Here is a 19,598-nt window from a genome sequence, read left to right as displayed (position 1 = left end):
ATACCGACCTTGAGTAATAGTTCCAATGTCTTACATTTTAAATATGTCTTATGTCACTTACATGATATCATATATAAACACCAGTAGCTTGATGCTACACTCAATAGCTCCTGTTTTAAATGATGACATGTGAATAACACTGAATAATGTTTTGTAACACTATATGAATACTTTGTAACTAGCCAATGAATGTCAGTAACTCAATAGCTCCTGTTTTAAATGATGACTTGTGAATAACACAATAATGTTTTGTAACTAGCCAATGAATGTCAGTAACTCAATAGCTCCTGTTTTAAATGATGACTTGTGAATAACACTGAATAGTGTTTTGTAACACTATATGAATACTTTGTAACTAGCCAATAAATGTCAATAATTCAATAGCTCCTGTTTTAAATGATGACTTGTGAATAACACTGAATAATGTTTTGTAACACTATATGAATACTTTGTAACTGGCCAATGAATGCCACTGATTCAGTCAGATGAGTTATGAATAGTGTTTCGTAATACTCAATATTGTTCATATCGGTTGATACACTAGTGTAATTCTATGATGACTAGCATAAGACTTAATGTGTCCTTCACCTTCTGACCTAATTACTGCAATATCCGTTTATCCTGTCGATCCTCATGGTCATGGAGCACTATATTGGTTTTTGCACTAATTCTACGTTGCTGTAAGAGTATGGATTCTACAAGAATATGGTGTTGACATATCAAGCTGTCCACAACCTTGAACAATGGAGATGTTATTATGGTCCCCCTGTTTGGTGTACCTAATGTACTACCAAAATGACAACATTGAATATTAATACAACATTTCAGTGTCTTGGCTACACTGATAAATACTTCAGGAAGAGAACTTCGTTTCGGGCAAACTTGAACATCTAAAATTAGCAATTCACTTGAAAATGCAACGAATACAAATAGTTGCCTCTAAACTATCAATCATTGCTTTTGGAGTTCTGGCTTTATCAATTATCGACACAAACACAATGAAAGTGAATAGACATGGATTACGGAAGCACGCTTTTCATAGCACATACTTCTTTTCTCGGTTATTCAAAGTGTATAAACAAATAAGAATCACAGTACTGAGGATAGAAGCGTCATTTTTTCGTGTCGTATTACTGTATCGAATGCGCATTTAAGACTAGAAGAATGTTTGAAGTTGCGTTCCTTATGATGTGTTGTTCACTAAAACAGTGTAACATTTACTGTATAAAACAAATATCGCGTGCACACGGCAGAAATAACGAACAAGAAGCAGTTATAAACCCTCGTCTGCTAACGTTTTGGGTGATTCAAGATGGCGACAGGTCCCTCCCTCTGGCTTCTAAACAACGTACAGCGTAAGTCTGTAGCGTCATCTCCCCTTATTCTACCTCCATGGCGCTTACTCCCTGTCTGACTTCCTTCTGTACCACAGCTTCCCTTGCATGTCCTTCGACTCTTGCAACCGCACTCTGACTTCTGAATAATTTGTAGATATCCTTCCACCACGGTATTTAAATCATGACAACTTCACAATTTCAAAGAATAAATAATGCGAGTGAGTTTTAGATCAGACATGAAGCTTATTTTCGAACAGACAGTTCATTTAGCTCAAGGCTCAAAGAAGTTAGCACCGACCGCGAATCACTTGGCCAACGTAAAGTACTGAGCGACTGGAAAAAAGTCCCGGTGACGCCTGTATATAAGAAGGTTAGAAGGACGGATCCTCAAAATTACAGACCAATATCCTTAACATCGGTTTGTTGCAGGGTTCTCGAACATATTCTCAGTTCGAATATAATGAATTTCCTTGAGACAGAGAAGTTGCTGTCCATGCATCAGCACGGCTTTAGAAAGCATCGCCCCTGCGAAACGCAACTCGCCCTTTTTACTCAATGATATCTCGCGAACCATGGATGAACGGTATCAGACTTCCGGAAAGCGTTTGGCTCGGTGCCCCACTGCAGACTCCTAAAGTACACGCAATGGGATTGGTTCCTAAGTATGTGAGTGGCTCGAAGACTTCTTAAGTAATAGAACCCAGTACGTTGTCCTCAATGGTGAGTTCATCGGAGGTGGGGCTATCATCTGGAGTGCCCCAGGGAAGTGTGGTAGTCCGCTGTTGTTTTCTGTCTACATAAATGATCTTTTGTATAGGGTGGATAGCAATGTGCGGCTGTTTGCTAATGATCTGTAGCGTACGGGAAGGTGTCGTCGTTGAGTGGCTGTAGGAGGATACAAGATGACTTGGACAGGATTTGTGATTGGTGTAAAGAATGGCAGCTAACTCTAAATATAGATAAATGTAAATTAATGCAGATGAATAGGAAAAAGAATCCCGTAATGTTTGAATACTCCATTAGTAGTGTAGCGCTTGACACAGTCACGTCGATTAAATATTTGGTCGTAACATTGCAGAGCGATATAAAGTGGGACAAGCATGTAATGGCAGTTGTGGGGTAAGGCGGATAGTCGTCTTCGGTACATTGGTAGAATTTTGGGAAGATGTGGTTCATCTGTAAAGGAGACCGCTTATAAAACACTAATACGACCTATTTACTGCTCAAGCGTTTGGGATTCCTATCAGGTGGGATTGGGGGAGGACATAGAAGCAATTCAGAGGCGGGCTGCTAGATTTGTTACTCGTAGGTTTGATTATCACGCGAGTGTTACGGAAATGCTCGGATGGAAGTCTCTGGAAGAAAGGAGGCTTTCTTTTCGTGAATCGGTACTGAGGAAATTTAGAGAACGAGCATTTGAGGCTGACTGCAGTACAATTTTACTGCTGCCAACTTATATTTCACGGAAAGACCACAAAGATAAGATAAGAGAGATTAGGGCTCGTACAGAGTCATATAGGCAGTCATTTTTGCCTCGTTCTGTTTGGTAGTGGAACAGAGAGAGAAGATGCTAGTTTTGGTACGAGGTACCCTCCGCCACGCACCGTATGGCGGATTGCGGAGTATGTATGTAGACGTAGATGTAGACCGAGATGACCCGATGGTGAAGACATTGGACTGCTATCTGGCAGAACGGCAGTTCAGATCCCCGTGAGGACACTCAAAGTCCGATTTTTCTTGGCCATCTTAAACCGCAAGTCAGATGCCGGAGTGGTTTCTACGAAAAAGACACATGTGATCTCCTTTATCAGTCGGGTCTTAGAATCCGTTTCTAAAGACTTCATAGCAACCGGGACGTTAAACCCTAACCTTCGTTCCTTCATGTACAATGGCGGAACGAACCCGCTAATTGACGGTTGAGTATAGCAGATCTTGTTGTATAGTGATCACGTCGGGGGAGACGAAAAAGATCGCGCTCTTCAGCTTCGACAGAACGTCACGGTTTGTGTGAGAACACAAGGCTGACGGCCGCAAGAAGCAGCGACTCGGCAAGCTGGGCTGCTGCGTGCAGGCTCGCGTGGCGCGCACGCAAGAACCGCCCGGACGAGGCGCACTCCCTGTGCTGGGCGCAGAACAAAACGAGCGGCAGGTGCTGCGCGAAAAGCGACGAGCTCAGTCCTGTACCTCCAGCAACAAAAGAAATCGCGAGAAACACGGCTATGCTGGTGGTGAACTCCAACAAAGCGTTCAAGATCGTCGGGATGCAGCATCGAGCCGTAATTCAGGCGTTGTTGTTGTTGTTGTTGTTGTGGTCTTCAGTCCAGAGACTGGTTTGACGTAGCTGTCCATGCTATTCCATCCTGTGCAAGCTTCTTCATCTACCAGTGTCTACTACAACCTAAATCCTTCTGAATCTGTTTAGTGTATTCATCTCTTGGTCTCCCTCTACGATTTTTACCCTCCACGCTGCCCTCCAGTACTAAATTGGTGATCCCTGTATGCCTCAGAACATGTCCTACCAACTGATCCCTTCTTCTGGTCAAGTTGTGCCACAAACTTCTCTTCTCCCCAATCCTATTCAATACCTCCTCATTAGTTACGTGATCTAACCATCTAATCTTCAGCATTCTTCTGTGGCACCACATTTCAAAAGCTTCTATTCCCTTCTTATCTAAACTATTTATCGTCCATATTTCACTTTCATACATGTGTACACTCCATACAAATACTTTTAGAAACGACTTCTTGACACTTAAAACTATACTCGATGATAGCAAATTTCTCTTCTTCAGAAACGCTTTCCTTGCCATTGCCAGTCTACATTTAATATCCTCTCTACTTCCACCATCATCAGTTATTTTGCTCCCCTAATAGCAAAACTCCTTTACTACTTTGTCTCATTTCCTAATCTAATAACCGCAGCAACACCCGATTTACTTCGACTACATTCAATTATACTCGTTTTGCTTTTGTTGATGTTCATCTGATATCCTCCTTTCAAGACACTGTCCATTCCGTTCAGCTGTTCTTCCAGGTCCTTTGGTGTCTCTGACACAATTACAATGTCATCGGCGAACCTAAAAGTTTTTTATTTCTTCTCCATGGATTTTAATACGTACTCCGAATTTTTCTTTTGTTTCCTTTACTGCTTGCTCAATATACAGATTGAATAACATCGGGGACAAGCTAAAACCCTGTCTCACCCCCTTCCCAATGACTGCTTCCCTTTCATGCCCCTCGACTCTTATAACTGCCATCTGGTTTCTGTACAAATTGTAAATAGCCTTTTGCTCCCTGTATTTTACCCCTACTACTTTCAGAATTTCAAAGAGAGTATTCCAGTCAACATTGTCAAAAGCTTTCTCTAAGTCTACAAATGCTAGATACGTATGTTTGTCTTTCCTTAATCTATTTTCTAAGATGAGTCGTAGGGTCAGTACTGCCTCACGTGTACCAACATTTCTACGGAATCCAAACTGATCATCCCCGAGGTCAGCTTCTAAAACATGAGCATTATTCGCCATGTGGACGACGATTCACACTTCTTTGTAGCGCATTTTTTTTATTTTCGACATCCCGAAGTACTGAAGCTCCATATTTCGAACAGCATCGCTTAGAAGCGATTGTTAGATGTTGGTTTATGTCTTGTGCATAAAAAATGTGGTGGCACTTTTCTGCTGGAGCAGTAATATTCATCTAGCAACTGACAGCTGAATCCAAAACCATCAACTATCGTTAAAAGCTTCCTAAGAGTGCAGTTTTCCCGCTCAGTGGGCGGCCACTGTGGCCGAGCGGTTCTAGGCTCTTCAGTCTGGAACCGCGCGACCGCTGCGGTCGCAGGTTCGAATCCTGACTCGGGCATCGATGTGTGTGATGTCCTTAGATTAGTTAGGTTTAAGCAGTTCTAAGTTCTAGGGGACTGATGACCTCAGATGTTAAGTCCCATAGTGCTCAGAGCCGTTTGAACCCGCTCAGTAATAAAGGGAAATACTTACAGAGGCAGTAATATTTCAAAGTGTGCTTCACTTTAACTGACGTCGGTGAATATGGCCGTGAGCTCAGTAAAGTTTGCATCCTGCCCCAGGGGCAGAGGGGTGAGTAGCGCGGCCGCTGAGGGGCCAGAGGATGTGGAGGGAGAATGTGTGATTGTCTGCCTTCCAGTACTGAGAGCTCGTGGGGGTCTGTGCCTTCTACCGATCAGCAGGAATGCTATAAGCTTCAACGGAAGTTACATGGATTGATAAACGCAGATTGTGGAGGTGGTCATCTGCAAATGCGCTACATATTTGTAGCAAGGATTATAAACTCAAATTAAGATTATAATAAAATGCAAGAGTAGAAGAAAAATGGCATTCAGAACATCTAGTAAACATTTGCGTCTCATATTGTATCATGTGCACTACTAGCCATTAAAATTCCTATACCTAGAAGAAATGCAGATGATAAACGGGTATTCATTGGGCAAATATATTATACTAGAACTGACATGTGATTACATTTTCACGCAATTTGGATGCATAGATCCTGAGAAATCAGTACCCAGAACAACCACCTCTGGCCGTAATAACGGCCCTGATACGCCTGGGCATCGAGTCAAACAGGGCTTTGATGGCGTGTACAGGTACAGCTGCCCATGCAGCTTCAACACGATGCCACAGTTTACCAAGAGTAGTGACTGGCGTATTGTGACGGGCCAGTTGGTCGACCACTATTGACCAGATGTTTTCAATTGGTGAGAGATCTGGAGATTGTGCTGGCCAGGGCAGCAGTCAGACATTTTCTGTATCCAGAAAGGCCCGTACAGGACGAATACACGCTTCCAATGTGCGTTCATCGCGATGTCGTCAAACACGGATGGGACCATCATGATGCTATAAACAGAATCTGGATTCATCCGAAAGAATGACGTTTTGCTATACGTGCACCACAGTTCGTCGTTGAGTACACCATCGCAGGTCCTCCTGTCTGTGATGCAGTGTCAAGGGTAACCGCAGCCATGGTCTCCGAACTGATAGTGCATGCTGCTGCAAACGTCGTCGAACTGTTCGTGCAGATGGTTGTTGTCTTGCAAACGTCCCCATCTATCGACTCAGGGATCGAGACGTGGCTGCACGATTCGTTACAGCCATGCGGATAAAATGCCTGTCATCTCGACTGCTAGTGATACGAGGCCGTTAGGATCCAGCTCGGCGTTCCTCAACCCACCTAACCCATGTTCTGCTAACAGTCATCGGATCTCGACCAACGCGAGCAGCAATGTCGCGATACGATAAACCGCAATCGCGATAGGCTACAATCCGACCTTTATCAAAATCGGAAACGTGATGGTAAGCATTTCTCCTCCTTATGCGAGGCATCACAACAACGTTTCACCAGCCAACGCCGGTTAACTGCTGTTTGTGTATGTGAAATCGGTTGGAAACTTTCGCCATGTCAGCACGTTGAAAGTGTCGTCACCGGCGCCAACCTTGTGTGAATGCTCTGAAAAGCTAATCATTTGCACACCAAGATGATGACGTGCTACAGACTCGAAATTTAACCGACAGGTGTAGCAATTTTAATGGCCAGTCGTGTAATTAAATACACGGTCCAGCCACATTAATATGACCACCGAATATGTTCGACGTCAACGTGCAATAACCACTCAAAGACGGTAGCACCAGCAGTACCATAAAGCATACACTGTAAGGCTTGTCGGGGGAGACGCGGATAAGAGTGCCGTCTTTGTGGTAATGAAGAGCGATTTATCTGAGGTGCAAAAGGACGCGATTATTAGCCAAGGGTGGAGCCATTTCCGAAACGGCTAAGTTCCTAAAGTCTTCGCGTCCACCCTACTTAAAATACATCTGGCATGGCAGAATGGCGCTGTACAAAACCGGCGCCGATACAATTGTGATGTACCACGGGCCAGAGATGACAGGCGTGAACGGTGGTTGTGAAGATGTGTACTGACGAAAAGACGTTTAACTGTCGAGTAACTAACAGCCCAGATGAAACAAGGGCTACCAACAGTGTCTCTTCAACAAAGCATTTAGCAAACGTTGCTGCATATTAGCCTCCGCAGTTGGCGCCTGTTCATGCACCCACGCTGATTGCTGTTCACCGGCGACGAAGGCTGGAATTTGCACGCCAGTACCGCAACCATACGTCTATTGAGTGGTGACAGGCTGCGTTTTCAGATGAATCACTTCTTGTACTACAGCGGACAGATGGCTACAGCGTTGTACGGGCCTGCAACAATCGTCAGAAGGGTCGAGGCCGGAGGAGGAAGCGTTGTTTTCGTGGTATTCCCTGAGTGATTTTGTCGTTTTGGAAGGCACAATGCATCAACACAAGTATGCATCTATCCTTGGGGATCGTGCCAACCACCACATGCAGTGTGTTCTTCCTCGGTACTATGGCATCTACCAACAGGACAATGCAACCAGTCACAGCTCACAGTGTGCGTGCGTGGTTCCAAGAATACCAGGATAAGTTTACCGTACTGCTCTGGCCACCGAACTCCCCGAATTTAAACCCAATCGAGAACCTGAGGGGCAGGTGACTGCAAAATGGCCCCCCATCCTTGTCGGTATCTTCCAGAACTTCACTGACTCTCTTCCTGAGCGTCTCGCACTGCAGGCTTTTGACAGATGGTCACATTAATTTGGCTGGGCAGTGGGTAACTACAGTTTTTCTCTGGCTTTTTAGGCTGACCTTGCCGCAATGGTAACACCGGTTCCCGTCAGATCACCGATGTTAAGCGCTGTCGGGCTGGGCTAGCACCTGCCGAGCGCTGTTGGCAAGCGGGGTGCACTCAGCCCTTGTGAGGCAAACTGAGGAGCTACTTGATTGAGAACTACGGCTTCGGTCTCGTAAACTGACAACCGGCCGGGAGAGCAGTGTGCTGACCTCACGCCCCTCCATGTTGGCATCCAGTGACGCCTGTGGGCAGAGGATGACACGGCGGCCGGTCGGTACCGTTGGGCCTTCCAAGGCCTGTTCGGACGGAGTTTAGTTTAGTTTCTAGGCTGATATATTTACTACAGACTTCGACTGTGAAAAAATCTTCCTAAACTTCAGCCTAAGTCTTGGTGGATTATGTCCATGTAGTGAGTGTAACGTATTTTCAACTTCCTTCCTTTCTGCGTTTGCGGTTACTTCCCGGCATGTCGGACGAGCAGTGCCTGCTGTGCAGCATGATTTACCAATATGAGTTGGTGTTTCAGATACACAGTAATCAGACTTGATGTACTCCTTCCGTATGGGTAGGTTGTATAAACCCATACGGAAGAAGTACACCGACCGAACAGGCCTTGGAAAGCCCAACGGTACCGACCGGCCACCGTGTTATCCTCAACCCATAGGCGTCACTGGCTGCGGATATGGAAGGGTTCAAATGGCTCTGAGCACTATGCGACTTAACACATGAGGTCATCAGTTCCCTAGAAGTTAGAACTATTTAAGCATAACTAACCTAAGGACATTACACACATCCATGCCCGAGGCAGGATTCGAACATGCGACCGTAGCAGCAACGCGGCTCCGGACTGAAGCGCCTAGAACCGCTCGGTCACAGCAGCCGGCGGGGATATGAAGGGACATGTGGTCAGCACATCTCTCTCCTGGCCGTATGCCAGTTTGCGAAACCGGAGCCGCTACTTCTCAAGTTCCACACTGAACAGGCATATTCACCAGCCGAGAAAGAAGAGTGCAACAGCAGAAGTACAGATCACCTGGGGTTGGGCATCTCAATTACAACCGACAGGTTTCCGGATGACGTTGTTTAGGGCTGACACCTTGTGTGTAGTATTAAGGCAGTATATAAGAGATGTATAGTATGCTTTCAGTTGATTTAAAATCTCGAATGATCGAAAATTCAATCGCAATAAGTAAACATTTTGACAATCAGATACATTTATTATCGTGTTTACTCTATACTAAATGAGTAAGTTGGAAGCAACAGAAAAAAAAGTGGAAGTGAATAGTGTACGATGGGCAATAAGGGATTACTTGTGAACGTTAAAAACTGGTAACCAAGAGGAGTGTGAAGACAACCTAAACTGCAGACGTAAGGATGTGTTTGTGGATCACTCCCAGTCACCTCCGTCGCTGGAAGCGGATAGTCTAAAATAGCCTCTCATCACATCGCGGCGTGGGGGCGACGGCCGAGGCCTGTGGCGTGTCTTCAAGTCTGTCTCAATTAGCGGTGTGATGGAGCGCGCGGACCGTTACAAACCGCGGGAAGCCTCTCTGCGCATGCGCGGCAATCCTCCGGGGTCACCCCGCAGGGAACTCCGGGAGACGCAGAGGGAACATTCCGTCTCCAGTAGTGCGCGGAGACAACTGCGTGCTCCTACGTGTTTTCTGCATTGTAAAGTGGATGTGCAGTCAAAATGCCTGCTAGCCATGTGAAAGACTTTCCTTTAGTCGGAGAACTGGAACAGGATGTTCAACCTCATTATGACAACTAAGGCGTTAGCTGAAGGACAGATTGATGTCTGGGGAAAGCTGATATTAATGGTTAGGAATACGGTTTGTTAAGCAAATGTCCCTCTCTACCGAGGTCCAATGACACCGGTCGTTATTCGCACACGCAAGAGTCTTTGAGTTGGTCTTTTCAGGATGTTTGTGGCGTCGTCGTGGTAAGATGTCTTTTGTCCATGGTAGCTTTCAGGAAAGAGTACTGACTTTTTAAATTCTGAAACCTACGATGTTCTGGAGATATACCAATTCATTATGTGATTCTGTGGTGAAGAAACACTGATTTCTGCATCATTTGTACTCCATCTATGGGAACATTACGTATCACGTGAAACACGAAAAGAATGGATATCTGTTACTTTGAGATGTACTATATAGTTAGAGGGAAAGATGAGCTCCTAGTATATCCTACCTATATGAAGCCTCTCAGCGGTTTTTGTAGGCTCCTGTGGTTTAGGGTAGCGTCTTTGATTACAAATCAAAACGTCATCGGTTCCGGGTTCGAAATTTGATTAAAAATCATCATTGGTAGGCTAAGATTTTCGGAATTAGAAGTCACCCTCATTCTGCCAACGACCTGGTCAAAGAGGGCGGAGGAGCGGACAGATGTTCTACATCTACATCTACATGACTACTCTGCAATTCACATTTAAGTGCTTGGCAGAGGGTTCATCCAACCACAATCATACTATCTCTCTACCATTCCACTCCCGAACAGCGCGCGGGGAAAACGAACACCTAACCCTTCTGTTCGAGCTCTGATTTCTCGTATTTTATTTTGATGATCATTCCTACCTATGTAGGTTGGGCTCAACAAAATATTTTCGCTTTTGGAAGAGAAAGTTGGTGACTGAAATTTCGTAAATAGATCTCGCCACGACGAATAACGTCTTTGCTTTAATGACTTCCATCCCAACTCGCGTATCATATCTGCCACACTCTCTCCCCTATTAGGTGATAAAATAAAACGAGCTCCCCTTTTAGCACCCTTTCGATGTCCTCCGTCAGTCCCACCTGGTAAGGATCCCACACCACGCAGCAATATTCTAACAGAGAACGAACGAGTGTAGTGTAAGCTGTCTCTTTAGTGAACTTGTTGCATCATCTAAGTGTACTGCCAATGAAACGCAACCTTTGGCTCGCTTTCCCCACAATATTATCTATGTGGTCTTTCCAAATGAAGTTGTTCGTAATTTTAACACTCAGGTACTTAGTTGAATTGACAGCCTTGAGAATTGTACTATTTATCGAGTAATCGAATTCAAACAGATTTCTTTTGGAACTCATGTGGATCACCTCACACTTTTCGTCAACTGCCACCTGCCACACCATACAGCTATCTTTTCTAAGTCGCTTTGCAACTGATACTGGTCTTCGGATCACCTTACTAGACGGTAAATTACAGCATAATCTGCGAACAACCTAAGAGAACTGCTCAGATTGTCACCCAGGTCATTTATATAGACCAGGAACAACAGAGGTCCCAGGACGCTTCCCTGGGGAACACCTGATATCACTTCAGTTTTACTCGATGATTTGTCATCTATTACTACGAACTGCGACCTTCATGACAGGAAATCACGAATCCAGTCGCACAACTGAGACGATACCCCTGTAAGTAGGCTGTTTAGGTTTTCTTATTGGTAACGCCAGGTAGCGCTCTGTATGAAAAATCACTGGCTGTGCTGTGTGCAGTCTGCGGCTAGTTTGCATTGTTGTCTGCCATTGTAGTGTTGGGCAGCTGGGTGTTAACAGCGCGTAGCGTTGCGCAGTTGGAGGCGAGCCGCCAGCAGTGGTGGATGTGGGGAAGTGAGATGGCGGATTTTTGAAAATGGATAATCTGGAGGTGTGTCCATCAGAAACAGTACATTTGTAAGAATGGATGTCATGAAATGCTATATATATATATATTATGACAAGGTAAATACATTGTTCATTCTCTATTAAAATATATCATTTGCTAACTATGCCTATCAGTAGTTAGTGCCTCCCGTAGTTTGAATATTTTATGTAGATGGCGGTAGTGTCGCTCGCTGTATTGCAGTAGTTCGAGTAACAAAGATTTTTGTGAGATAAGTGATTTGTGAAAGATATAGGTTAATGTTAGTCAGGGCCATTCTTTTTTAGGGATTTTTGGAAGTCAGATTGCGTGGCGCCAAAAATATTGTGTGTCAGTTTAAGCACAGTCTTGTACAATTTTTCTAAGGGGACCATTCATATGTCGACCCTTAGCCGAGGATACCTCACTGGAATCTTCTGATTTTTTTCTTGTAGTTTGTGTAATTAGTGTAGCTTTAATCTATTACTAGTGCGTAATTGCAGAGAGAATCTCCTTTGTAATTGCAGTCTTTCATTGTTGTACAGTAAAACAGTTGTAGCATGTATGTAGATTTGCACCAAGTATTTCGCAGCTGAGTTTGCAACTAACTAGATATTATTTTCAGTGCTATGTTAACGTGTTCTCTTATTTTTGCTCTTCCAATTGTGTTTTTCTGTGTTTTCGTGTGAAATATTGTGACAATAATGGCGTGTGAAAAACGTAATACTAGGCTCCAAAGTAAACAGAGAAATGACAGTGAAGACGAAAGCAGTGTTTTAGTGCCACCATGTAATGAATTAACTAATGTTCAAAGTAGTAATTTGGTAATTGTGCATAGGGAAATGGAGCGGGCTGCAAATAATGGTGTAGGCAGTGAAACAATTAGTAAACAGGGAAGCATTATAGATCGATCGGTCGGCAACAGCTCGCCTCAGGAATCCGAAATGACAGGACACAATCCTGCAAATACTGCAAATACTGTACATTCAGGTTTTGCGTCCTCACGGTTTTCTCAAATAAGTCAAGACACATTTTCTGCTTGTCAAAATGTGAATGTTGCCGGTGCAAATGAACTGCCGAAAAGCATAGATGAACAGATTCCAGACACTAATACATTATTATTGCAATTAATGCAACAAATGAAACAAAATCAGAGACAAACACAGCAACAGTTAGACACAACGGAACAAAATCAGAGACAAACACAGCAAAAGCTTCAAAAGTTAGACACAATGGAACAACACCAGAAACAAACACAGCAACAGTTAGACACAATGGAACAAAATCTTTGGAAGTTAGACACCACACTTGAACAAACACGTGAAGATTTAACTACTGAGTTACATAACATTGAATCGAAATGTCAAAAAGTCTGTAATGAAGTAAAAACACAAATTTGTGAGCATTTTCAACCTATTTTTTCGCGGCATGAAAAAGCATTACAGAATCATGAAGCAGCCATAAAAGAATTGCAAACTATTGTTTGTGAAAATCACGACACCTTGCAAGCTAAAATGGACTCAGTTGCATCCACCGATTCGGTTACACAACTTGCAAGAACTCAGGAAAACTTAAAGGAAGCAGTAGATTCGATTTCAACACAAATGGACACTCTGAAACTTGGTTCAGAAAAACACACTGAGGAAATGTGTTCACTATCGGAGAAAGTAGCCGAACTTTCGGATCAGTTCACTTATCTACAAAGGTAGATGATGATCTGAATGACACAAGACCCGTAGCCTTCACTGACACAGAAGAGTATCAACAAATTAGAAAATTCAAGCAAAATCAAAATCAAATCAATACACAGTACAAAAGAGAAATCCGGGAAGTACAAGATCAGTTGACACAGGTAATACAAAAATTACACATTTCAGAGGACACTCGCGCCCCAACACGGGAAGAGGGACTTAGAAATACGGAAAAGCCACAAAATAATAACACAGGGCATTCCGGAAATTATGAAAGAATTGGCAAGGTGCACCGAATTTTGATATGGAACCGCCGACACGACGTAACGATGACCGAAATGCGACTCGCCGACACGATGATTTTGACTATAAGCTGTTCATTACTACACGTGAATTCAAAACATTTAAGAATTCTGGCAACGACATTCATCCACAAGCATGGCTTCATCAATTCTCTCATTGTTTTCCTCCCAACTGGTCATTGGAACACAGGTTAGAATTTATGTGTGGATACTTGGAGATTGAACCAGCTGTAAGAATGCGATCGGTCATTCACGATTGTCACAGTGAAGGAGAATTTTATCATGCCTTCCTCTCAGCGTATTGGTCTCAAGCTACACAAGACCGAGTAAAACATAGCACCACAATTATGAAATATTTCGAACAATCTGAATTTTAGAGTCTTGTGAAATATTTTGAAGACATGTTGCACAAGAATCAGTATCTGTCAAACCCATACAGCCCCTCAGAACTCATCCGCATTTGCTTAATCAAACTACCTGAACATTTACGACATATTATTTTGGCAGGACGTTGCAAAGACGACATTGAAGCTTTTCAGGGACTCTTACAAGAATTAGAAATTGACACTGACAATCGCGGAACGCGGAAACAGGAGCACAACAATGACAGGTCACATCCGTCGCAATTCCGCGATGAAAGAAACAATATCTGGACACGACAAGGCTATTCTCACAATACAAATCGTGACCAAAACAGACACCACCCGTATGACAACCGTTGGCACAGTAGTAAGAGTTACAGAGAAACATCGCATTTCCGTAGTAATGAATATAACAGAGACAATCATAGAAACAGACAATATGGCAACCAGAACTATTATTATCATGGGAGACAGAATAACGTCAGACGCAATGGTCCTCAGCGCAGTTACGACTCAGGGAGAAGTTCTCCACCACGTGACCGACAAGAAATTAATTACAGAAATTACCGACATGACGACAGACTATATAATCGTAACGACAGACCTGAATTGCATCAGAACTGGCGGGATTCAAACAGGCCAGGGCCCTCTCGACATGGTGAATTTGTAGAAGTTAGGTCTCCTAATCCCAATAACGGCGAGCGCCAGCAAAGAGACAGACTGTCTGATTCGCACCGCAGGCAGCCGCGTGCGCCGGCTGGCTCAGCGAAAAATAACATAGACGCTAACCTTGAGAAAATTTTAGCTTTCCTTACCGAAGTATACAACATGATAATTGCTTTGAAGTTGAAACTCTGCTCACTAGAAAGAGTAAAGGTTTACACCACATTTCACATATAAAACCGTTTATTGAGAGGTAATCTGCTTTTTAACTTAGTCTTTGCTATACAATTTTTCACTTCACATTACTAGTACTCTTTGTCACACTTAGAAACTGTTAACATGCAACTATGTTTTAAAATTAACTATCCAGTCTAGAACCTAGGGAACATATTTAGACAGTAATTACGAATGCATTGTTATAGTGAACAGACGACACAGTGTTATTGTGTGTGTACATTCTTGCTTGTTAGTGGCACGATTACGTAACTACCATAAGGCTCACATACTTAGAACATGTACCGGTACTGCTAATAAGATTTTAATGCAACATTTTGGTTTACTTGGAAATACATTCTGGATTTAAAGTACTTTCTGAGAGATACCAGATGACACAGTGGTTAGTTTATGTGACAGCTACACGATTTTATCACGTCGCTACTAATGAGTGTCAATTTACAATGTTGCTTTTGCGGTGTTTCTGTTTTACGTCTGCACTGTTTTATGTATTATTCTGGAAAGTAAAACATGTTTTAGTATTAACTTTTGTGGTATAGCTACAATGAGACAGCCTTTTTCGTAGCACAACAATACATTACATTATAGTACTTTCTTGATGACGGTAAGGTAAGTAATAACTATGATATCCATATGCAAAGCATTTCACTTTCGTTTTTGATGAGGTAAGTACATTGACTTCAGCAGAACTTTGCTTACAGAGGACGATGACAACGACACTTCCACAGAATTATCTTACAGCAAGGCGAACATTTAGCGCTACAGGACACGTATTTGAGTGATTAATTTAGACTTAAGCCATTTATTTTTCAAGCTTTTTCAATTACAAAGAAAGTTTTCCGTGATACATTTCATTCCATTGCTGTAATCTGTAACACCTGAGGGTATAATTACATTAATCCTCAGGGGGGTACACGCTTACTTTGTGTACCATGTGTGTGTCATTCACAAGGAGCCCTAGCTAATATGGTATTTGCTTATATAACTTTACACATGGGTACCATATTTCTCTAACACAGTATTACACAGCTATGTGATCATTTAACTGAGAGAGACAAATATTTATTTTACTACATCAGTGACAGATCTTTACGTAATTACACAGTTGGATAACTTCAGACTTATGAAATTGTATTTTGTCAGTACTTTGTGAAATTTTCATATTTTTTTCAGAACTGTTGTGATACTATGAGAGCTTTGAATGGTGTATTTGATATGGGATCATGATTTTTAAAGTACGTTTGAGGTAGATGACACTTTTGACATGAGCAGAGAATTTTTTTTAGGTTTTGAAATTATTGGTGGAAGCTATGACGATTTTGAGATTTGGCTGAGGTTTTATGATCTTATGATGACGATGTGTATTACGCTGTTGCGGTATGTTTATGATCAATAAGCTGATGCTATATGAGTTATTTGATTATGCTACATATCTGTTATGATGAAATATTGAATAAGTGTCGACGAATAAGATAAGGAATAATGAGTAGTGGTTAGGGACTCTGGTTTGTGAAAAAGGTTGTTGGAAACCAAGAATCGTACTTTAAGAGTTATGAAATGTATGTAAATGCGTGAATGTATTACAATGCGGACGAAATTTTTTTAGACGCTGTTATATTTATAGGATTTTATTTTCTACACATTTGTAACGCAAATTCTCAACCTGTGAAAATATTTTTATATGAGACTGTCACTGTAGCGGAAACTGCTGTTGTAACTATATCAGTAAGAAAGTTAAGTGACCACCTGCACGTAATGCATTGTGGGCACCCAGCTGCGCGACAGGCGCCTGGAAAAAAACATTAGTGTGTGCCTTTCAGAGGCACAGGTGGAGAAAAAAAAAGAGGTCATTATCCTCGCTATTGACATTCCTTTGTAGAAAGCATCGCAAATACGATGTGATCATTTAACTGAGAAAGACAAATATTTATTTTACTACATCAGTGACAGATGTTTACTTAATTACTCAGTTGGATAACTTCAGACTTATGAAATTGTATTTTGTCTGTACTTTTTGAAATGTTCATATTTTTTTCGGAACTGTGGAGCTCTAAATTTATGATATTCACTAAAATGACTAATGAAACGATGAGGAACATTTCACGGCTATTGGCTTGCTAGTTGAGAGAAATTCCATGAGGCTTGCTTTATGTATTTATTTACTCATTTTGTTTAATATCTAGTTTCTAGCTGCACTGCAGCATTGGTTAAAATAAAATTTCATAGATGTACTAATATAGTTATTTTATGCCTACAGATCCAGTCAATAATAAATTTATGATCTACTTCCAAGAAAACGAGGGCACATAAATAGACATTTCCCTTCACAGGAATTGCACAAATAATTTTTTTATGATTTGGTAACTTATCTGCTAGCGTAAGTTCTCATGATGCATCACCCTAGTGTTAAGATTTGACATAGGTACATGGCCATTTTTACTGTAATATTTTTTCTGCTTGAGCTATGTCATGTTTAGATATAAGTTATTGCATTTACTGCTGCTGTTTGCCAGCCATAGTGCTACTAAATTTCACTTAGCATTACACTGTTAAGCCAGTTTTTTACTGATTTATTTTTCTTGTTTGCTGCTCATTGCCTTATATTAGTTGTAATATTGCTGCTTGCTTTGCCAATTTCAATTTTTGTCATACCTGTTTATGTTAATTATTTTGTGCTGCTGCATTGCCTCGTCCATTATTTTAGCATCTGACCTCGGTAGATTTAAATTAGCTTAAGAGGGGGTAGACTATATAAGAGAATGAGTTGCAATGAATTGGAAGAAATGCACTGAGAAGTTATAAGAAAAAAGTACAGAAAGCAAGTATAGATAGGACTTTTTGGAAATAATGAAGAACGAAGGGAGATCTCCGAGAAGTAAAGAAAGTTTTGTTTGCAAAATACTGCAGTAAAACAAAACCTGTCCTTTCCTTGTGTTATCCCACTATGTGTTTGTGTACCCTTGTGTATTTATGTTCTTCCTGTCTTTATATGTTTATCTGATAAGACTTATGTTGTAGAATTTTTCTAATACTCAGCTACTTGAACTAATGATGAGGAATACTGTTATCCTCAAATATAATTTACATCAATAATATGTTATTTACTTTATTAAGATGTTAGACATTATTAATTTTCAGAATGAGATTTTCACTCTGCAGCGGAGTGTGCGCTGATATGAAACTTCCTGGCAGATTAAAACTGTGTGCCCGACCGAGACTCGAACTCGGGACCTTTGCCTTTCGCGGGCAAGTGCTCTACCAACTGAGCTACCGAAGCACGACTCACGCCCGGTACTCACAGCTTTACTTCTGCCAGTATCCGTCTCCTACCTTCCAAACTTTACAGAAGCTCTTCTGCGAACCATGCAGAACTAGCACTCCTGAAAGAAGGGATACTGCGGAGACATGGCTTAGCCACAGCCTGGGGGATGTTTCCAGAATGAGATTTTCACTCTGCAGCGGAGTGTGCGCTGATATGAATATCATCCCCTAGGCTGTGGCTAAGCCATGTCTCCGCAGTATCCTTTCTTTCAGGAGTGCTAGTTCTGCATGGTTCGCAGAAGAGCTTCTGTAAAGTTTGGAACGTAGGAGACGGAAACTGGCAGAAGTAAAGCTGTGAGTACCAGGCGTGAGTCGTGCTTCGGTAGCTCAGTTGGTAGAGCACTTGCCCGCCAAAGGCAAAGGTCCCGAGTTCGAGTCTCGGTCGGGCACACAGTTTTAATCTGCCAGGAAGTTTCATTATTAATTTTGTTTTGTTTCAATGCTCATGTGTGGAGTTGATGTTTCAGAAGTTATTCTGATGTTTTATGTATTTACTTATGTCATAATTCCTGTAACACTGATGTATATGTTAATTTCTATTGTTTTGTAAAGCCTGTATTACTACAAATGTTATCTGTATTGTTACGTTCTTTAATTATGTATTTTGTACCTTTGTTATTGTATTCTTCTTCTTCATCATCATCATCATTTAAGACTGATTATGCCTTTCAGCGTTCAGTCTGGAGCATAGCCCCCTTATAAAATTCCTCCGTGATCCCCTATTCAGTGCTAACATTGGTGCCTCTTCTGATGTTAAACCTATTACTTCAAAATCATTCTTAACCGAATCCAAGTACCTTCTCCTTGGCCTGCCCCGACTCCTTCTATCCTCTACTGCTGAACCCATGAGTCTCTTGGGTAACCTTGCTTCCCCATGCGTGTAACATGACCCCACCATCTAAGCCTGTTCGCCCTGACTGCTACATCTATAGAGTTCATTCCTAGTGTTTCTTTGATTTCCTCATTGTGGACACCCTCCTGCCATTGTTCCCATATACTAGTACCTGCAGTCATCCTAGCTACTTTCACATTCGTAACCTCAACCTTGTTGATAAGGTAACCTGAATCCACCCAGCTTTCGCTCCCATACAACAAAGTTGGTCGAAAGATTGAATGGTGCACAGATAACTTAGTCTTGGTACTGACTTCCTCCTTGCAGTAGAGAGTAGATTGTAGCTGAGCACTCACTGCATTAGCTTTGCTACACCTCGCTTCCAGTTCTTTCACTATGTTGCCATCCTGTGAGAATATGCATCCTAAGTACTCGAAACCGTCCTTTGGCACTCAATCCGTTTATATTTCTTTCCCACTTACATTACTTTTGTTTTGGAGATGCTAATCTTCATACCATAGTCCTTACATTTCTGATCTAGCTCTGAAATATTACTTTGCAAACTTTCAATCGA

The 19,598-nt window shown here is 42.1% G+C and overlaps 1 non-coding gene across 1 annotated transcript; it reads left to right on the top strand.

Annotated features, from left to right (window-relative positions):
- Positions 1-18,507: 18,507 nt before the first annotated feature.
- Trnaw-cca (transfer RNA tryptophan (anticodon CCA)) lies at positions 18,508-18,582 on the top strand. The gene has a single exon. It is a non-coding gene; the product is annotated as a tRNA-Trp (tRNA).
- Positions 18,583-19,598: the final 1,016 nt, after the last annotated feature.

The sequence above is a fragment of the Schistocerca gregaria genome, chromosome 2 (assembly GCF_023897955.1).
Source record: "Schistocerca gregaria isolate iqSchGreg1 chromosome 2, iqSchGreg1.2, whole genome shotgun sequence".
NCBI classification, from domain to species: Eukaryota; Metazoa; Arthropoda; class Insecta; order Orthoptera; family Acrididae; genus Schistocerca; species Schistocerca gregaria.
The sequence above is the reverse complement of the archived record's forward strand: the minus strand, read 5'-3'. Positions and strand labels throughout refer to the sequence as shown.